Genomic DNA, 15,163 nt, shown 5'->3' with positions numbered 1-15,163 from the left:
TTGAGACATGTTAAAAAGTTGACAGTTGCAATTTGTAACGGTAAATCACAGGCACCCAAGATTAATGACCAACACAAATGCTGGTCGGTAAGGCACAAGTATTTACAGTGCCTTGAATAGTGTATTTCACGTAAGGGTCGTAAAGCACAACATTCTGAAATGATATGTTCGAGGGGATTGGGTCCTCCGACGTATTCCATATCTTTGACAGTAATCACCACAGCTGTGCTGCTTTGGAATTTTTTTCCTGCGTCGATGCGCCGTCCCCGAGGACCTCCGCCGACGTCACCCAATGTGATAAGTAGGACGCACGACGCCCGTAGCCTCAGTTCCGTTTTTTCCGCGAACGTGTTCCCTTCGTGAATCTCAGTACGCCTCGACTCTTTGGGGTTTCTGTTGTGATCTTCTCCGTTCTTTGAAGACCGCATGATCCTGTGCAGTCTTCGAGGAAGATGTAGATGCTTGTGGCGCAGAGGTCATCGACTGTCTCTCTCGAGGCACCGCCTCCAAGGGGGTTGTCGACGCTGTCGCCGCCTAGGTCGTCGAAGGACACGCTCGGAGCTCTGGCTTCGAGGCCTGTGTCGACGCCGTCGATGCTGGCGGCGCTGAGGCTGACGCCGATTCACTCGACGTCGGCGCAGATTCGTTCGACTTTCGAGGCGGTGGTGTCGGAGGGGCCCCGTGGCACGGGGGAAGGCCCTAGAAAGGCTCTGGCTAAGGTCAGGCATAGAAGGGTCCCCAGATGCCTTCCTCTCACCGCCATGAGTACATTTCAGAGGTTGATGAGGGCTCTGATGAGGGCTTGGTTACGGTTACGGTGTCAGATGAGCTTATCTTGGGCCATAGCCAATTTGATGACCTGAGGCAGTCACTGCATGATGCCAGTGGACTGGACACCTCTCCGGAGGTGGAGTTTTGTAGGCCTGAGCCTGACACTCATGCCGATTCTTCGTACCGGCGCCTTATGTCTCGGGTAACCGAGTACTTGGGATGGTCGGCTCCCCCAGGGGAGTTTGTTAAGGATGATCTCACGGACATCCTCGATCTTGGTCCCCCCACTGACCCGGTACTGCCGTTTCATATGGCTCTGCAGAGAAGAGTGGCGGCGGCTTGGACTGCTCCGGAGAGTCTCCCGGCAGTGGGCAAGTCTTTGTCGTGAAAATACCGTCCAGCCAGTAGCGACCCCTACTACTTGTCCAGGCACCCCACTCCGGAGAGTTTGGTGGTGCAGGCGGCTACGGCCCCGGCAAAGCAGGCGTCATATCCTACCATCCGTCTGGATAGGGACGACAAACGTTTTGATGGCTGGGCGAAGAAAGTGTTTTCTTCAGGGGGTATGGCGCTTCAGGCGGCTAACTCCGGATGTGCCTTGTCTCGTTTCACACACACTCTGTGGAACTGTGTTGCATTAGCGGCTGAACATATTCCCGAAGGGGACGAACAGGATGGTTTCCTTGCTATGGTCCAGGATGGCAAGGATGCCATGTTTGAGGTCGTTCAGTCGGGTTTGGACATGGCAGATTGTGTCAGCCGGTCCATGGCGGCGAGCACAGTAATATGCAGGTTTGCGTGGTTGCGGAAGTTGGGGTTCGCTCCTGATGTGCAGTCCCGGCTCCTCAACATGCCCTTTGACGGTGAACATCTTTTTGGCAGCAAGGCTGACGAGAGCCTTGAGAGATTGCAGACCTCCAAAGCTGCAGCGAAGTCGTTGAGCGCTGCAGTTCGACAACCTCTGCCTTTTCGTCCTAGGGGACAACAATGGAGGGGAGGTTCCTTTCGTTATTACTCGTCCTTCAGTAAAGCGATAGGCGCTGTCAAAGAGGCAACCGTAGGAGTACCAGAGGTGGAAAACAGGGTACTCGAGGTGCCAAAGCCACTCGGGCTGTTGCCTCTTTGCCCTCAGGCAACGCCGCAGCCGCTACCACTCAGTCATGAGGCCATGTCCCATGGTTCGCCGGTTGGAGGAAGGCTGGCGCAGCATCTTGTAGAGTGGCGTGCCTTTACTTCCGATGTGTGTGTTCTGGATATCATAACCCACGGCTACAGTCTTCCTTTCCGGCAGAGGCCTCACGACAATCCACCTGGGAACCTCACTTTGAAGAGTCCGGATCCGCTCCTTGTGCAGGAAATTCACGCCCTGCTGGAGAAAGGCGCCATCGAACTGGTGCCTGTAGCGGAGAGGAACAAGGGATGGTATTCCCCTTATTTTTTGATTTCGAAGAAAGACGGGGGATTGAGACCCATCATGGACTTGCGCGGTTTGAACAAACTCCTCGGGAAGGACAAGTTCAAGATGGTTACTCTCTCTCAAGTCCTCCAGGCCCTTCAACTTCAGGACCGGTTGGTGTCTCTCGACCTCAAGGACGCTTACTTCCATGTGCTGATCCATCCCAAGCACAAGAAGTACCTGAGGTTCGCGATTGGCGACTCCCACTTTCAGTTTCGGGTCCTGCCGTTCGGATTGACCTCCGCCTGAGGGTTTTCACCAAGCTCATGGTGGTGGTGGCAGCGCATCTCAAGAAAGGGGGTATTCACGTCTACCCCTACCTGGACGATTGGTTGATCAGGGGGAGCTCTCCCGAGCAAGTCCTGGATCATCTGTCCATTACTTGCCACTCCCTTCACAAGCTGGGCTTCTCCCTCAATTTAAAGAAGTCCCATTTGACGCCAACACAGCGGCTCCAGTACATCGGAGCAGTTCTCGACACATCCCTGGGGCTGTTTTTTCCTCCCCAGGTGAGGGCTCTTCAGATTCAGCAGATGGTGCACAAGTTTCAACTTGGCCAGATGCTCCCGGCGTTCGAGTTCTTGAGGTTGCTCGGCCTCATGGCATCCTGCATTCTTCTGGTACCAGAGGCTCGTCTGCGGATGTGATCTTTGCAGTGGGCACTCAAGATGCAGTGGTTGCAATCTTCCGGCAGGATGTCAGACCCTGTTCAGGTGCCTCCCTCAGTCGCCCAGGGCCTTCTGTGGTGGGCCGTCAAAGACAATCTGATGAAGGGGGCTCCATTTTGGCTACCCTGGCCGGAGGTGATGATCGTGATGGACAAATCCCTCACGGGATGGGGAGCTCATGCCAACGAGTTGACAGCGGTCGTTGGTCTCCGTCGGAGTCCAGACTCCATATCAATCTGTTGGAGCCGAGGGCCGTCAGGCTAGCCCTGAAGGCTTTTCTGCCGACTGTGCGAGGAAAGAATGTCCTGATCCTGACGGCCAACACGGTGGCCATGCACTAGCTCAACAAAAAGGGGAGGGGGGCAGGGTCACTTCCTCTGTGCAGGGAGGCGATGCAGCTCGAGTTCTGGGCCATCCAGCAGGAAGTTTTGATCTCGGCTGTTCATCTGGCCGGAGACGACAACGAGACGGTGGACGCTCGGAGCAGGCAGAGCACGATCTCTCGCGAGTGGGAGCTGGCTCAGGAGATTCTCCTGGAGGTCTTCGCTCTTTGGGGGACCCCTCAAGTGGATCTCTTTGCCTCCAGTGTCAACCGGAAGTGTGAAAGGTTCTGCTCGCGGGAATTTCCTCCAAAAGGAGCCTTAGGAGACGCGTTTGTGGTGGAGTGGTCATTCCCACTGCTGTACGCGTTTCCTCCAGTCCCCGTCATCCCGCAAGTACTGTGGAGGTTACGGAGGTTCGGTTCCCAGATGATGCTCATTGCTCCGGCGTGGGTCCGGAGGACGTGGTACCCGGACCTTCGCGACTTGTCCATCTGCCCTCCACGTCGTCTTCCCTACCGAGACGATCTTCTCTCAAGGGATCGGGGTCAGGTTCTCCATCCCAGAGGTCAGAACCCTCAACCTTCACGCTTGGCTTCTGAAAGGTTGAGGTATAAGGATTGGGACCTCCCTGAAGACGTGTTAGAGGTGTTACTCTCGGCCAGACAGCTGGCAACAAAGTCTCTGTACGGTTGCCGTTGGCGTAAATTCTGCAACTGGTGCAGAGTCAAGAATGTGGATCCTTTTGAATGTGGCATTCCAATGGTTCTGTCTTTTTTGCTTTCTTTGGCCCACAGGGGTTTGCAAGTGGGTACCATTTAAAGGTTACCTGGCGGCGCTGTCCATATTTAAGCGTTCGTCTGAAGAATGTTCCTATTTTAAGATTCCTTTAATTTCTCAGTTTTTCAAAGGGCTCATTAATGTGTTCCCTCAGTCACCTTTTCTGGTGCCCGGTTGGGATTTGAACCTTGTTCTTAAGTTTCTTATGGGTGCTCCGTTTGAGCCTTTGCATTCTTGCCCTTTGAGACTGTTAACTCTTAAAACTGTGTTTTTGGTTGTGGTTACTTCTGCTCGCAGAGTGAGTGAGTTACAGGCACTTTCAGTTAAGACACCCTTCACTGTGTTTCATAAGGACAGGGTTGTCCTTAGAGTTCGTCCTTCCTTTCTTCCGAAGGTGGTTTCGGAATTTCATTTGGGCTAGAAGGTTGTTCTTCCGGCATTTTATCCTCCTCCGCATCCTGGTAAGAGTGGGTCAGAGTGGACGATCAACTCTTCATTGGTTACGCTGGAAAGCATTTGGGACAAGCTGTGACGAAACGGACTTTGTCTCGTTGGATTATTTTGGCTATCTCCGAGTGTTACCGCTTGGCGGGTAAGGACCCACCGGCTGGCTTGCGGGCCCATTCTACCAGGGGTATGGCTGCCATCTACTGCCCCTATTCGTAACATCTGTGATGCATCCACCTGGGCATCAGTACATACTTTAGTACGTCACTACTCCCTCAATTCCATCCGAGGACAGGATCTGGCCTTTGGCAAGGCAGTCCTTTATTCCTCAATTTGATTGGGCATGCTAAATTTGTGTTCTAAATTCTTTTCCCACCTCCTTGCTTTGGTAAAGCTTTGGGAGTCTGTCAAAGATATGGAATACGTCGGAGGACCCAATCCCCTCGAAGCACAAGTTACTCTCTTACCTGGTAACGTTCTTTCGATGGGATAGTCCGACGACATATTCCATATCGCTCCCTCCCTACCTTCCCCGCTGCAGAATTTCTTATGCGATTGCAGCTTACCTTTCCACAAGGCATTGTGTGTCTGACTGGCAGAAGACTGGTGTCACACGTTCTGGGGGAAAAAACTACAACTGAGGCTACGGGCATCGTGCGTCCTACTTATCACTCAGGGACGGCGCATCAACGTCATCGACGCAGGACTCAGAAGCCGAAAAAAAATTCCGTAGCAGCACAGCTGTGGTGATTACTGTCAAAGATATGGAATATGTCATCGGACCATCCCATCGAAAGAACGTTACCAGGTAAGAGAGTAACTTGTTCTTCTAAAGTTTCACAAGCGTCTCTCATTGAACAAAAGCTGCAGAAGTTGTCATTTGAGCCTATTTGTTTCCGCTTGGCTTGCACGTCCCTGGTATTCCATAAGTTAAAGCGTAATCCTAGGATACCGTTACGTATTCGAAGAGAGGGGCACTGTATCAATTAGGATGGCAGGGTTCCTAGTTTGTTATGTGGGAAACGTGATATCTCCATATTATGATATGAAAGACAGAGTTCTGGTGGTTATCCAGTCGAGCTCAAACAATTTTAATTTAGCTTTATCAGGATTCTGTATAAGTAGGTCTAAAGACACAACTGTCGCATTTAGTATGTGATAGACTCTTGTGAGCCATTGCTTAATAAATGGTTGAGTGGTGGTAAATAGGTAATTTGTCAGAGTTTTCCACAGAACATTTAGAGTGGTTGAAATCAAGCATTTCCTAAAGAATGCACACAGACGCCACTGATATATTGCATGTATGGAGATCAAACCCAGTTCATACCTTATCCAGGCGGTGGGTACGCAGTTTGGTAGGTGTAATATACGCCGCCAATATTTTGCCTCCCATTTATCAAACGGAAAGGCTGCGTTGGAGTTTAGTGTTTCAAGGCCATACAAAAGAGCCGGACTTGTTTTCATATTCCATAGCAACAGAGCGGGCTTTATGGAAATTTTACCAAATTTGAACATTATAATTCTGGCTTGTGATATTGATGATGTAAGTTTTGCTTCTAATTGTGCTATGTGGGCTTTTGCATGGTACTGGCCCTCAAACACTATTCCCAGATAGGTATACTGGGGAACCATTTGTATGGGGGATTGATCGAATGACCAGACGCATGATAGTGGACCTTGGCGTTTAGGTGAATAGGCAACAATTTGAGTTTTACTTATGTTGATTTTTAACTCATTATCTTGAGTATATATGTAAAACGCTTCCAATAGGCGCTGCAGACCTAGTTGAGTTTTTGAAATGAGAACTAGGTCATCTGCATACATAAGGGTTTGAATAGGTTGATTGTTTAGCTTTGGAGAATCTGACGTTACATTTATCAAAGCAGATCTGACATGAATGAAATAATTGAATATTGCTGAGGCTAGAAGACAGCCTTGCTTTAAACCCCGAAAAGTACCAATCTGCTCGGATAATAAACCGTCTAGTTAGCCGAACTCTGATGGAAGTTTGCGAGTGCAATGAATGTATTACATCGTACAATGTCACCGGGCAGTTATCTCTTCGAAGTTTAGTAAGCAAAAGGACCCGGCTCACCGAGTCGAAAGCGGCATGGAGATCCACAAATGCAAAAAAAACTTGTTGTTTAAACATATGACATTGTGATTTAACTGAGTTAAGGGCAAACAGATTTATAGTGGTTCCCATGCTGGCAACGAAACCTGTTTGATGCGGGTCTCATAGCTGAGATTGTAGAGTCCAGGCATTAAATTCGCAAAGATTCAATTTGGCAAATATTTTTCCTGGCACATCCAATAAGGCGATCGGCGGGAACACTGCGATCCCCCTTTTTGAAAATTGGAAGCTTATTAGTACTGACTATGGATTTGGGCTCCACATGTTGGTTGTCAATGGAGACATCTAAATGGCAGGGGAAAAATGGGAACATGCCCTCCAAACTCACCCTCATCCCCAATCGGGCGGAGTCACCACATGTCAAAAAGAGGTCAGTGACATTTATGGTGAAAACATTATATGTTGTGATATTTTGTGCGCTGTGACGGAATGCATTGCACCCATATTCATGCAATGCATTGTGTTCACTGTAGTACATGCAGTTTGCATGTTCACTATTGCACAATGTATGCAGCGTTTTGATCTTTCTTCGAGGGATATTTTGATCACGTGCAATAATAAAAAAGGTCCACAAGGGTGTGTTAAGCACTTGTTGACAGAGGTCTGTGTATATACGAGAGGAGCTCCAAATCTCAGCCAGGCAGACATAGCCTCTTCTCTCTTAGGTTAATAAACTAAAATATATAATGTTTTTTTGATAGTTATAGCCTCTGTGCTACAAAACAGCGTACCTGCACCACAAAAGGCTAGTTTTAAGAACGGATTAAGTGTACCTTAAGCACTCTCTCTTTTTTTAGTGATATGAAGTCTCCATCGTCTGACGAGGTCAGGGATCAATCTACATATCTGTTATGAAAAACGGCAAGGGACCTGCTGTGCGATGAGATTTTTTTTTTACTTTTTTGGCGTGTGACCACCTTTTTAGGAGAATCCAACATCGTTTCAAATTGTTCAAACTGCATGCCTTTATTTTTGCATTAATATATAATGCCTCTAGTTTCGGCAGTGTGACATGTACTGTTTCGATCCGTTCTTATCATCCAACGGTGGACAAATCATCAATCTTTTTTCATTTGCTGTTCTTTTGTGGAATAGATGGATAATGCTTTGAGTTCATCTTGGTACTTGAAGGAGCTGTGTTTGCTAATTAGTAGAACTGCCACTCCAGTCTTCTTCGATCAACATGAGGCCCAAAACTGTGTAGAAAATCTGAGTTATTTTCATCTTTGCACATCTGCTCCTACAGGGTTTGTTTGTTGGAGGAGAACAATCTCCACCTTTAGCCCCTTAATGTTTCAAAAGTGGTTTTGCGTTTTAGCAGTATTGTTGTGTAGTGGCAACACAAATTCACACAAATACATACAGGGTTTAGGGATATGTGTTCTGCCACACCCCCCCCCAGTGTCTCAGTGTTCAGCTATGCCTATGCTCTTCCTGGTTCTCTAGCCGCCAACGGCAGAGTCTCTGCCTGGAGTCTTTCCGGTTCTATGTGATTTGGTCGAAAACACAATCCATTGAATTCGTTTTCATCTAATATTTTTTTCTTTTGGTAGATTTTGACGCAAGTATATGCAGGGTAGACCCCCACAGCCCTCTCATGACCCACCCAACATTAGGTGTTACCCTAAACCTCCCCCAACGTATGTCTGGGGCAAAATTTGATCAAGAAAATTAATTGAAATGAATTTGATGGATTCTCCCACGATAAAAATGCCCTATCCCATGTTTCCTGATGCTTAAAAATGATCATAGCATCCTTACGATGCAGGCCTACAGCTTGGTCCCTACAAAAATGGTTGTAAAAACTAGCCAACCGTCCCCAATTCAGAGCAAAATGCTTTACTTTGGAGAGGCACTTCGGTAGCAGAATTCAAGAAAGGGGAGACAGTGACGTGACCCATATCCCCTCTTTGCCACTGGATGACAGTGATCCTTGACAGAGAAGATTGTCACTGTGAAAGGGGTTGTCTTCTCACATTCTGGTTGCATTGTTGAGCCGATTGCCTCCTCTTAGGCTATTTATCTAGAAGTGGTCGTAGAGAGGAGAGACCTGACCAAATGATAGAGCTCTGGCAATTTTATAATCGGGCTGTCTTATTTTACATAAAAGCGGTTTGCCTTTTTCTACAATTTCAAATTGTGTCCTTCACATCATGAATAACAATCTGCAAGTCTGTCAAACAATGACAATAAGCATGTTTACGTCTCACACAAATGCTCATCTTTGATTACCCTGCATCGCTAAAATAGGTGCTAAAAAGAGATGCTAACGGTTAACGTCTACTTTAACACCTTTTTTTAATAATCTGTAAAAAGTGACTAGATATTCATGGGGATCCCTTCATTGAGGGGGAGGGGGCAAATTGTCTGATCCCTGGACCGAATAATCTCTTAAAATGGCCCTGAATGCAAGGGCTGCGAATGGCCTCCCATTATCTCAACTATTAATGTTAAATGAACCCTTATCTTGTCCCGCACTAAAAAAAAGCTGAAAAAAGGCAGTGAAAGGGCTGTTTTAACAAATGCAGTCAAAAGGCCTCAACATCTGACCAAGGAATAACTCCAGTGGATGCAAATACCAACGCACAGACCCTCAACTCGCAGTACTGCTCAAGGATCGAAATTTAGATTTGAGAAACAGGAGCTAGAAGCAACTCCTCTGTATCCAGTATTAACCAGTGACCAGGAGCTACCACTGAGTAACCAGGAGCTAGTCCATAGAGTTCCACAAATCTAACTTCCACATAAGATGCAAACATATCACTTTGTCCATTATTTATGACCTTTTATGTTTTTTTTTAAAAGGCCTAGATTTGTCTTGATACTTATTTATAGATTGTCACAAACGCAGAGTTAAATCCACATAGGTGTTTGTGTTTGTGATCAGTTGGCATGAGGAGCCAAAGGTGTGGTGTCAAGCTAACCAGACTCTTCTAGGCCATAAGCAGGAGCTAAGTGGCTCCCAGCTACTGTCAATTTCGAACACTGCTGTGCTACTATTAAAAGATGCCAGCCCAAATGCTTGCTGCACACACTCTGTACAGCGCTCCACTGTTCTCCAGCTAGGTCCACACTTTAAACAATAAAAATACCCACAAAAGAATCAATGGGGGCGGTAATGTTCACATGTGGCTGGGGGAGATGGGTTGGTAAGGCACAAAAGAACCATGGACCTCATTAGTTCCGCAGTGCTGCCAAAAACTGCGGTAATGCAGTAGTAAGCACTACATTACTGCGACATTACCGCACCACCAAGCTATGGGCTTGGCGGTAAAAAAGAGGAAAAACTTTGTTGAAGGTAATTCCTCTCCCTTACTGCCAAAAAACTAAATTCCCATGGAGTCCTATGTACTGCAATAAATGAAGACCAACACCGCCTACCACCAATTGTAATCCGGCGGTAATTCTGCTGGACCAAGTGGCGGTAACAGTAAATCTGTTTGGTGATATTTCAGTGGATTTACCAGCAAACTTGTACTGAGACACATATGTGTTAGTCTCAGAGCCAAAATGGGTCACAGTCTAGTGTCCATGCAGGGGTGGACGTTTCTTGGTCATCAACATTTTTTGGGAATCAGATGTGTGCATCAGAGCATGGAGCAATGATTGGACAGTGGGGAGAAGGAAGGGGCATAGATATATGTTGGAAGGGAGGAATCCATACGAGGCATGCTACCTATGATGGGGATGAAAATGTGGGTATGGTCCGAATGCTCGCTGTCTCAGGAGTTGTCTTAGGGAAGGGGGGTGGGAGGGCAATGATGAGATTTTTATTTTATTCGAGAGATGTTGATAAGTGCCCCTGTGGTTATGGCAGTTTTAGAAGGCATAGAACTTTGGAGAACCTGGGAGCCAGTGTGTAAAAGGACTTCCCTGCCCCATGGTCATGGGCTAGTAGTGTTAACCTATGGGCACTGGCACTTTGCGTCCTATTTAAGCAATACACCCTGAGCTGGCACGTACTGGCCCAGGGCCCAAGTTACAAGATGAAAAGGGTCTCCACCCCATTACCTGCTGATAATGCCCTCATCAAGGGGGTTATGGCTATTAGTACCCCAGCATACTATATGACTTTTTTAAGTCGTGGTGGCCGTTTGTAGATCCAGGCTGCCATTGGAGAAGTGACTGGAGCGGGAGGTCAGAGCGGTGTGAGCAAAGCTTGAGTTTTAGGTGCTTTTGCCAGCCAAAAGACAACTACTATTACAAAGAGAATTCAAATGCATATAATTTAAAAAGCTGATTCCTATCCTAAACAATTCTAAATATTACTAAAGCTATTATGATGACATGAGCAATGTTACAAAAAAGACAATTGTGTTAAGATCGAACAGTAGATTCAGTTCATAAGCTGAACAAATATATTTCTTTTCCAGACACATCAACAGGGACCTTATAGCCAGCATTAAGTATACTTCCTTAAATCTGCACCATAGCTGGCATTTATCACATACAATCAGATTAATCTTCACCTGATCCCCTCTCTCAAGATTTCCCCCTACAATCCAGTCTCCTATTGGCTATGGTGTCCCACACCTGCTTGCAAGGTTAATAAGCCACCTGAGTGCCTTTCAATCACGTCAGCCATCTTCATCCTCCACCGCCATGAGGCACTTTTGATGCAGAGCTTTAGAATTGGGCATTTTCAGCCACTGCAGACCAGAGAGGATACTCTCGACCCTCAAGTGATGGACCTCAGCACATTTCTGGCTTTACGGACCCTTTTGCTCACTTCCCATTCTTGCAAACCTTCTCCCGCAGTCCCCAGACCAGGGAATCTGCTTTTATGCAGGTCACCTGACTCTGGTCTTTCCAGGGCCAAGTACTTTCAGTTGCCAGAGCACCTGTTCACGTATTTGGCGGGCACTGCAGACCAGAAAGGACCGGCCTGACCTCCATTTCTGGTCTTGTATGCCATTTTGCTCACTTCCTTAGCCCTCTGTGACAACGTCCTATGTCTTAGGCTAGAGGATAGCACTCTAAGAACACGAGGGCAGGGACTATCTCACTTTAGATGAAATAGACCCAGGGAAGCACCTCGACTTCTAGTCTAGAGGCACCTTATTCTTTTCCACGTGTTTAAATCTACCCTAATCAGGACATCTAGCTAAGATTGGGATGAACTCTCTCCGAGAGAGGCTGATGTTTCAATGCCAAAGCAATGTGCTGTTCAAAGCTTTGCTTGTAAAACGCAATGCTGATTTACCCCAGGCAATTGCAAACTTGCTTCTGCAGGTATCCAGAGAGTTTTGAAGGGGCTGGTTTCAGCATCCGTTTTCTGCCACAGTTTACCCTAGTGCACACTTGAGCCCAGATGACTGGGGCTCATAAGCGCATGCGCTAATGAAGAAAACCCTTGCATATTGAATACAAGCAAAGAAAATGTTTAATACCTGCTGGATGCCCGCAACGACAATGCAGAGGAGTTTGAATCCAAGATGGTGGCCCACACTAAAGTAAGTGCAGACCACAGAGCCATACATGCGCCCTCAAGTGTTAACAGCTGGGGAATCTGTAGTTCAGTGGCGAGTGTGCCAAAGGTAGTGCCCTCTCCCAGGCTATTCACAGGTGCAACAAGTGAATCAAATGGGACTCATGGGCCAGCCTGCTGCTGTACAAAGAAAGAATGAGGTGGTTAGGGAGTCAGGATCTGGCAAAGAAACTGTGGAGGATAGTGTTGCGTGAAGAGGAAAGGAGAGAGTGAGAGGAACAGAACGTTCAGGCAGAAGAAGAGGTGGTGAAGGAAAGGGAGTCGAACAAAGAGTAAACATCAGTCAACTTTGGAGGATCGGATCGGACGTGAGAAATACTCTAGAAAAGGAGTGATTAATCCAGTTGTGCAAAGAGGGGAGGGCATCACCAAGAGGAGGAGGATTGAAGTTGATAGAGATGGAAACGAGCTGTATGGAGGAAGAAAGAAGACTCAGAGGAAAACAGGAGAGCGAAGGAGATAAAGGATTTGATCCTCAGGATTGCTCGGGAAGCGCAAGTGGAGGATCAGCCAGGAGAGAGGAGCAGCTGACCATTATAAGGAGGTGTGAGAAGACAAGACAAGGGCACAAGTGCAACAGAGTAGAGCATTGTGGATCTGCGAGTAAGGAAGATCGGGTGGGGGTGATACAGGGGTGGGGGGTGATATTGAGTAAGGAAGAAGAGGTCAATTGGAAAAGAGAAAAGATATGGTGACTAGGAAGTGACAGGAGAAATACTGCAAGAGTCCATGGAGAGACTCCTGGCCTGGAGGAAGCACAGTACCAAAGGAGGTCTGTGACCAGTTATCAAGGCGATGCGCCTGCTAGCCACATGTATCTGCCACAATCCTGCAAATTATAATAATAATAAATATTTTAAAGTGTATGATTGCTGGCCCCCGTCTAGATGACCCCAGACACTGAGTGGTGGAGCCAGTGTTTGAGGTGTGCCATTCTGACAATCTCTTCAAAGGTCAGTCGAGACTATAACAGCTGAGAAACCAGTGTTGAAACTGTGAGTGTCTGTCACCCGCCAGGAAGGTAGACTCAAAGGGAGAGAGGTGAAGGACTGAGTACCATGGTCCTAAAGCGAAACCTCAGTGGTTTGTAAATTTCCCACAACGTTAACGCAATCAAACCTATTCCCTTAGTTTTCTGCTTACACAATTAAGACCCCATAACCATTAGATATTGGTTTCAAGGAGTCTGACCCCTCTGCCTACATCTCCCAACCTCTCCCACAACCTAATTTATGCGATTGGTGCTTACCCAGGCGGGTCATCTGACCTAGGCCTTCCTTTACTTCATATCCCCAATATGCTGCTGGAGGACAGAGATTAAGGGTGACAACTGTTTGCCTGTTCACAATGTCCCTGTGCTCTATCCTGCTGGACCAAGTCTGCTTATCATCCAGGTAAGCAACATCGCCCCACTGTCATATTTCTACTAGGTGCCCCACGTTGACTGTTTCAAAGCCTCCCTAAATGCTTCCACTATTTCTCTACTCTAGGTGTCCTCGCTTTATTTGCTCCAAGGGTCCCAACTCGAATGTTGCTCCAGTATGATTATGCTCATAAATATTTTCTCACTGTCATTTTTATCCTGCTGTCCCCAGTGTAATTTTGTTGCAATGAAATTTTGCTCCTAGGTGTTTGTTCCCTGTAAATTGGCTCTTAGGTGTCCTCACTTTAATTTTACGTGCACTGCTAGCTACTCTGAGATATCTGTCTATCTTGCTGTGCTGTTACTCGCGGTACACTTGTCTGCTCCTTGATGTTTTCCCTGTTTTGCTCCACTGTGATTATGCCCAGGCTCTGGACGCTGTCTGCCACTAGAGATACCAGTTAGAGTGCTCCAGGATGCCTGCTCACAATAACTCTGAGATGCATCACTCCTAGGAGTAGGCAAGCCTACACTGTATAAGATGCCTATTGATGTCTCCGCACAAGTCTGCCCACACAAACATACCCAAATTCTACTTGTTATGGCATACATATACCATATGAGCCATCCTCTACACTTTAATTGAACACCCCTCCCAAAACACATCAGAGCTCTACATCTTGGCTACCAGCTCGTATAATGCAGCTCCTTACAACACCCTCTCGCACCAGATATCACAAGTGCTCTTGATACAAATCCACACAATTTCCAAGAATGTTCAAACTTGATGCATCAGCAAACTACAGAATTACCTTGCATTTTCTCTTGTCACCTCTCACCAAACCCAGGATCCCTGTTTCATGTCCTATTGCACCACAGGACCAAGCCAAATGGCAGCAGAGAATGATATAAAACTAAAAATAACCTATTTGGTTACTTTTAGTCCCAATCCTGTATTCACGTGAACAAATGGCTCATGTTCCTGTAGTACCTTATTAGTGAGACAGGAGACCTGCATTGGGACTTGCCTTACCCAGCATAGTTGGGATCATTTAGTGCTGAATTTAGATAGCTGTTCTTTCTCTGGGGCATCTTGTAGTGCATTGGTACTCTGTGAAAAATGTTTTGGGGTTTTGGTTCTTTGATCCGTTTTATAGGTTCAGGCAGAATTTTTCCTTTTAGCAATCCTTTACCCACATGCTTTTGTTGTGTAAAATGTTACTTTCGACTGCCCAATTTGCTGTTGTAAACTATATACCTGGCATGACTGGCATAAGCGCATTTCATTTTTGCTCACTTTGTAAATTTGCTCTTTTCTAGTTTGACAACGATTTTATTCATTCATTTAATGGTCTTTTAGTTGATGGACAAGAAGTGTATTACTTAGGTTTATGCTGCAATTAACTCTTGTATCATGGTTTACCCAAATGTAATGCTATTGGGTTTCGTTCATCAACATGGTGTTTCGGATGTATCCAAATCAATACTTTTTGACATTTTTTTAGTTTTTTTTTATAAAGGCTTTTATTTTTATTTTGAATGCAGTGCATATTTGAATCCTTATATGAACTTTGTAACTTAATTGATTTTAACGTTCTTGAAGAGATTATTTATGGCAATATCATGTCATTTTTTTATATCTCAAATTTATATACAGGGCAGAACAATGCTCTTTTGAACACAAAAGAACGTACAATAGATAAGCTATCAGATTAGAAGAGATTTTTTTCATGAAT

General features: G+C 46.4%; 1 protein-coding gene across 1 annotated transcript in view; it reads left to right on the top strand.

Moving 5' to 3' along the window:
• Positions 1-15,163, top strand: part of UAP1L1 (UDP-N-acetylglucosamine pyrophosphorylase 1 like 1) — a 525,997-nt gene that overhangs the window by 461,072 nt on the left and 49,762 nt on the right. The window lies entirely within an intron of this gene.

This window comes from Ambystoma mexicanum, chromosome 8, assembly GCF_040938575.1.
Source record: "Ambystoma mexicanum isolate Mex_15411 chromosome 8, UKY_AmexF1_1, whole genome shotgun sequence".
Lineage (NCBI taxonomy): Eukaryota > Metazoa > Chordata > Amphibia > Caudata > Ambystomatidae > Ambystoma > Ambystoma mexicanum.
Note: the sequence above shows the minus strand (reverse complement) of the source record. Positions and strands in the feature narration are given on the sequence as shown.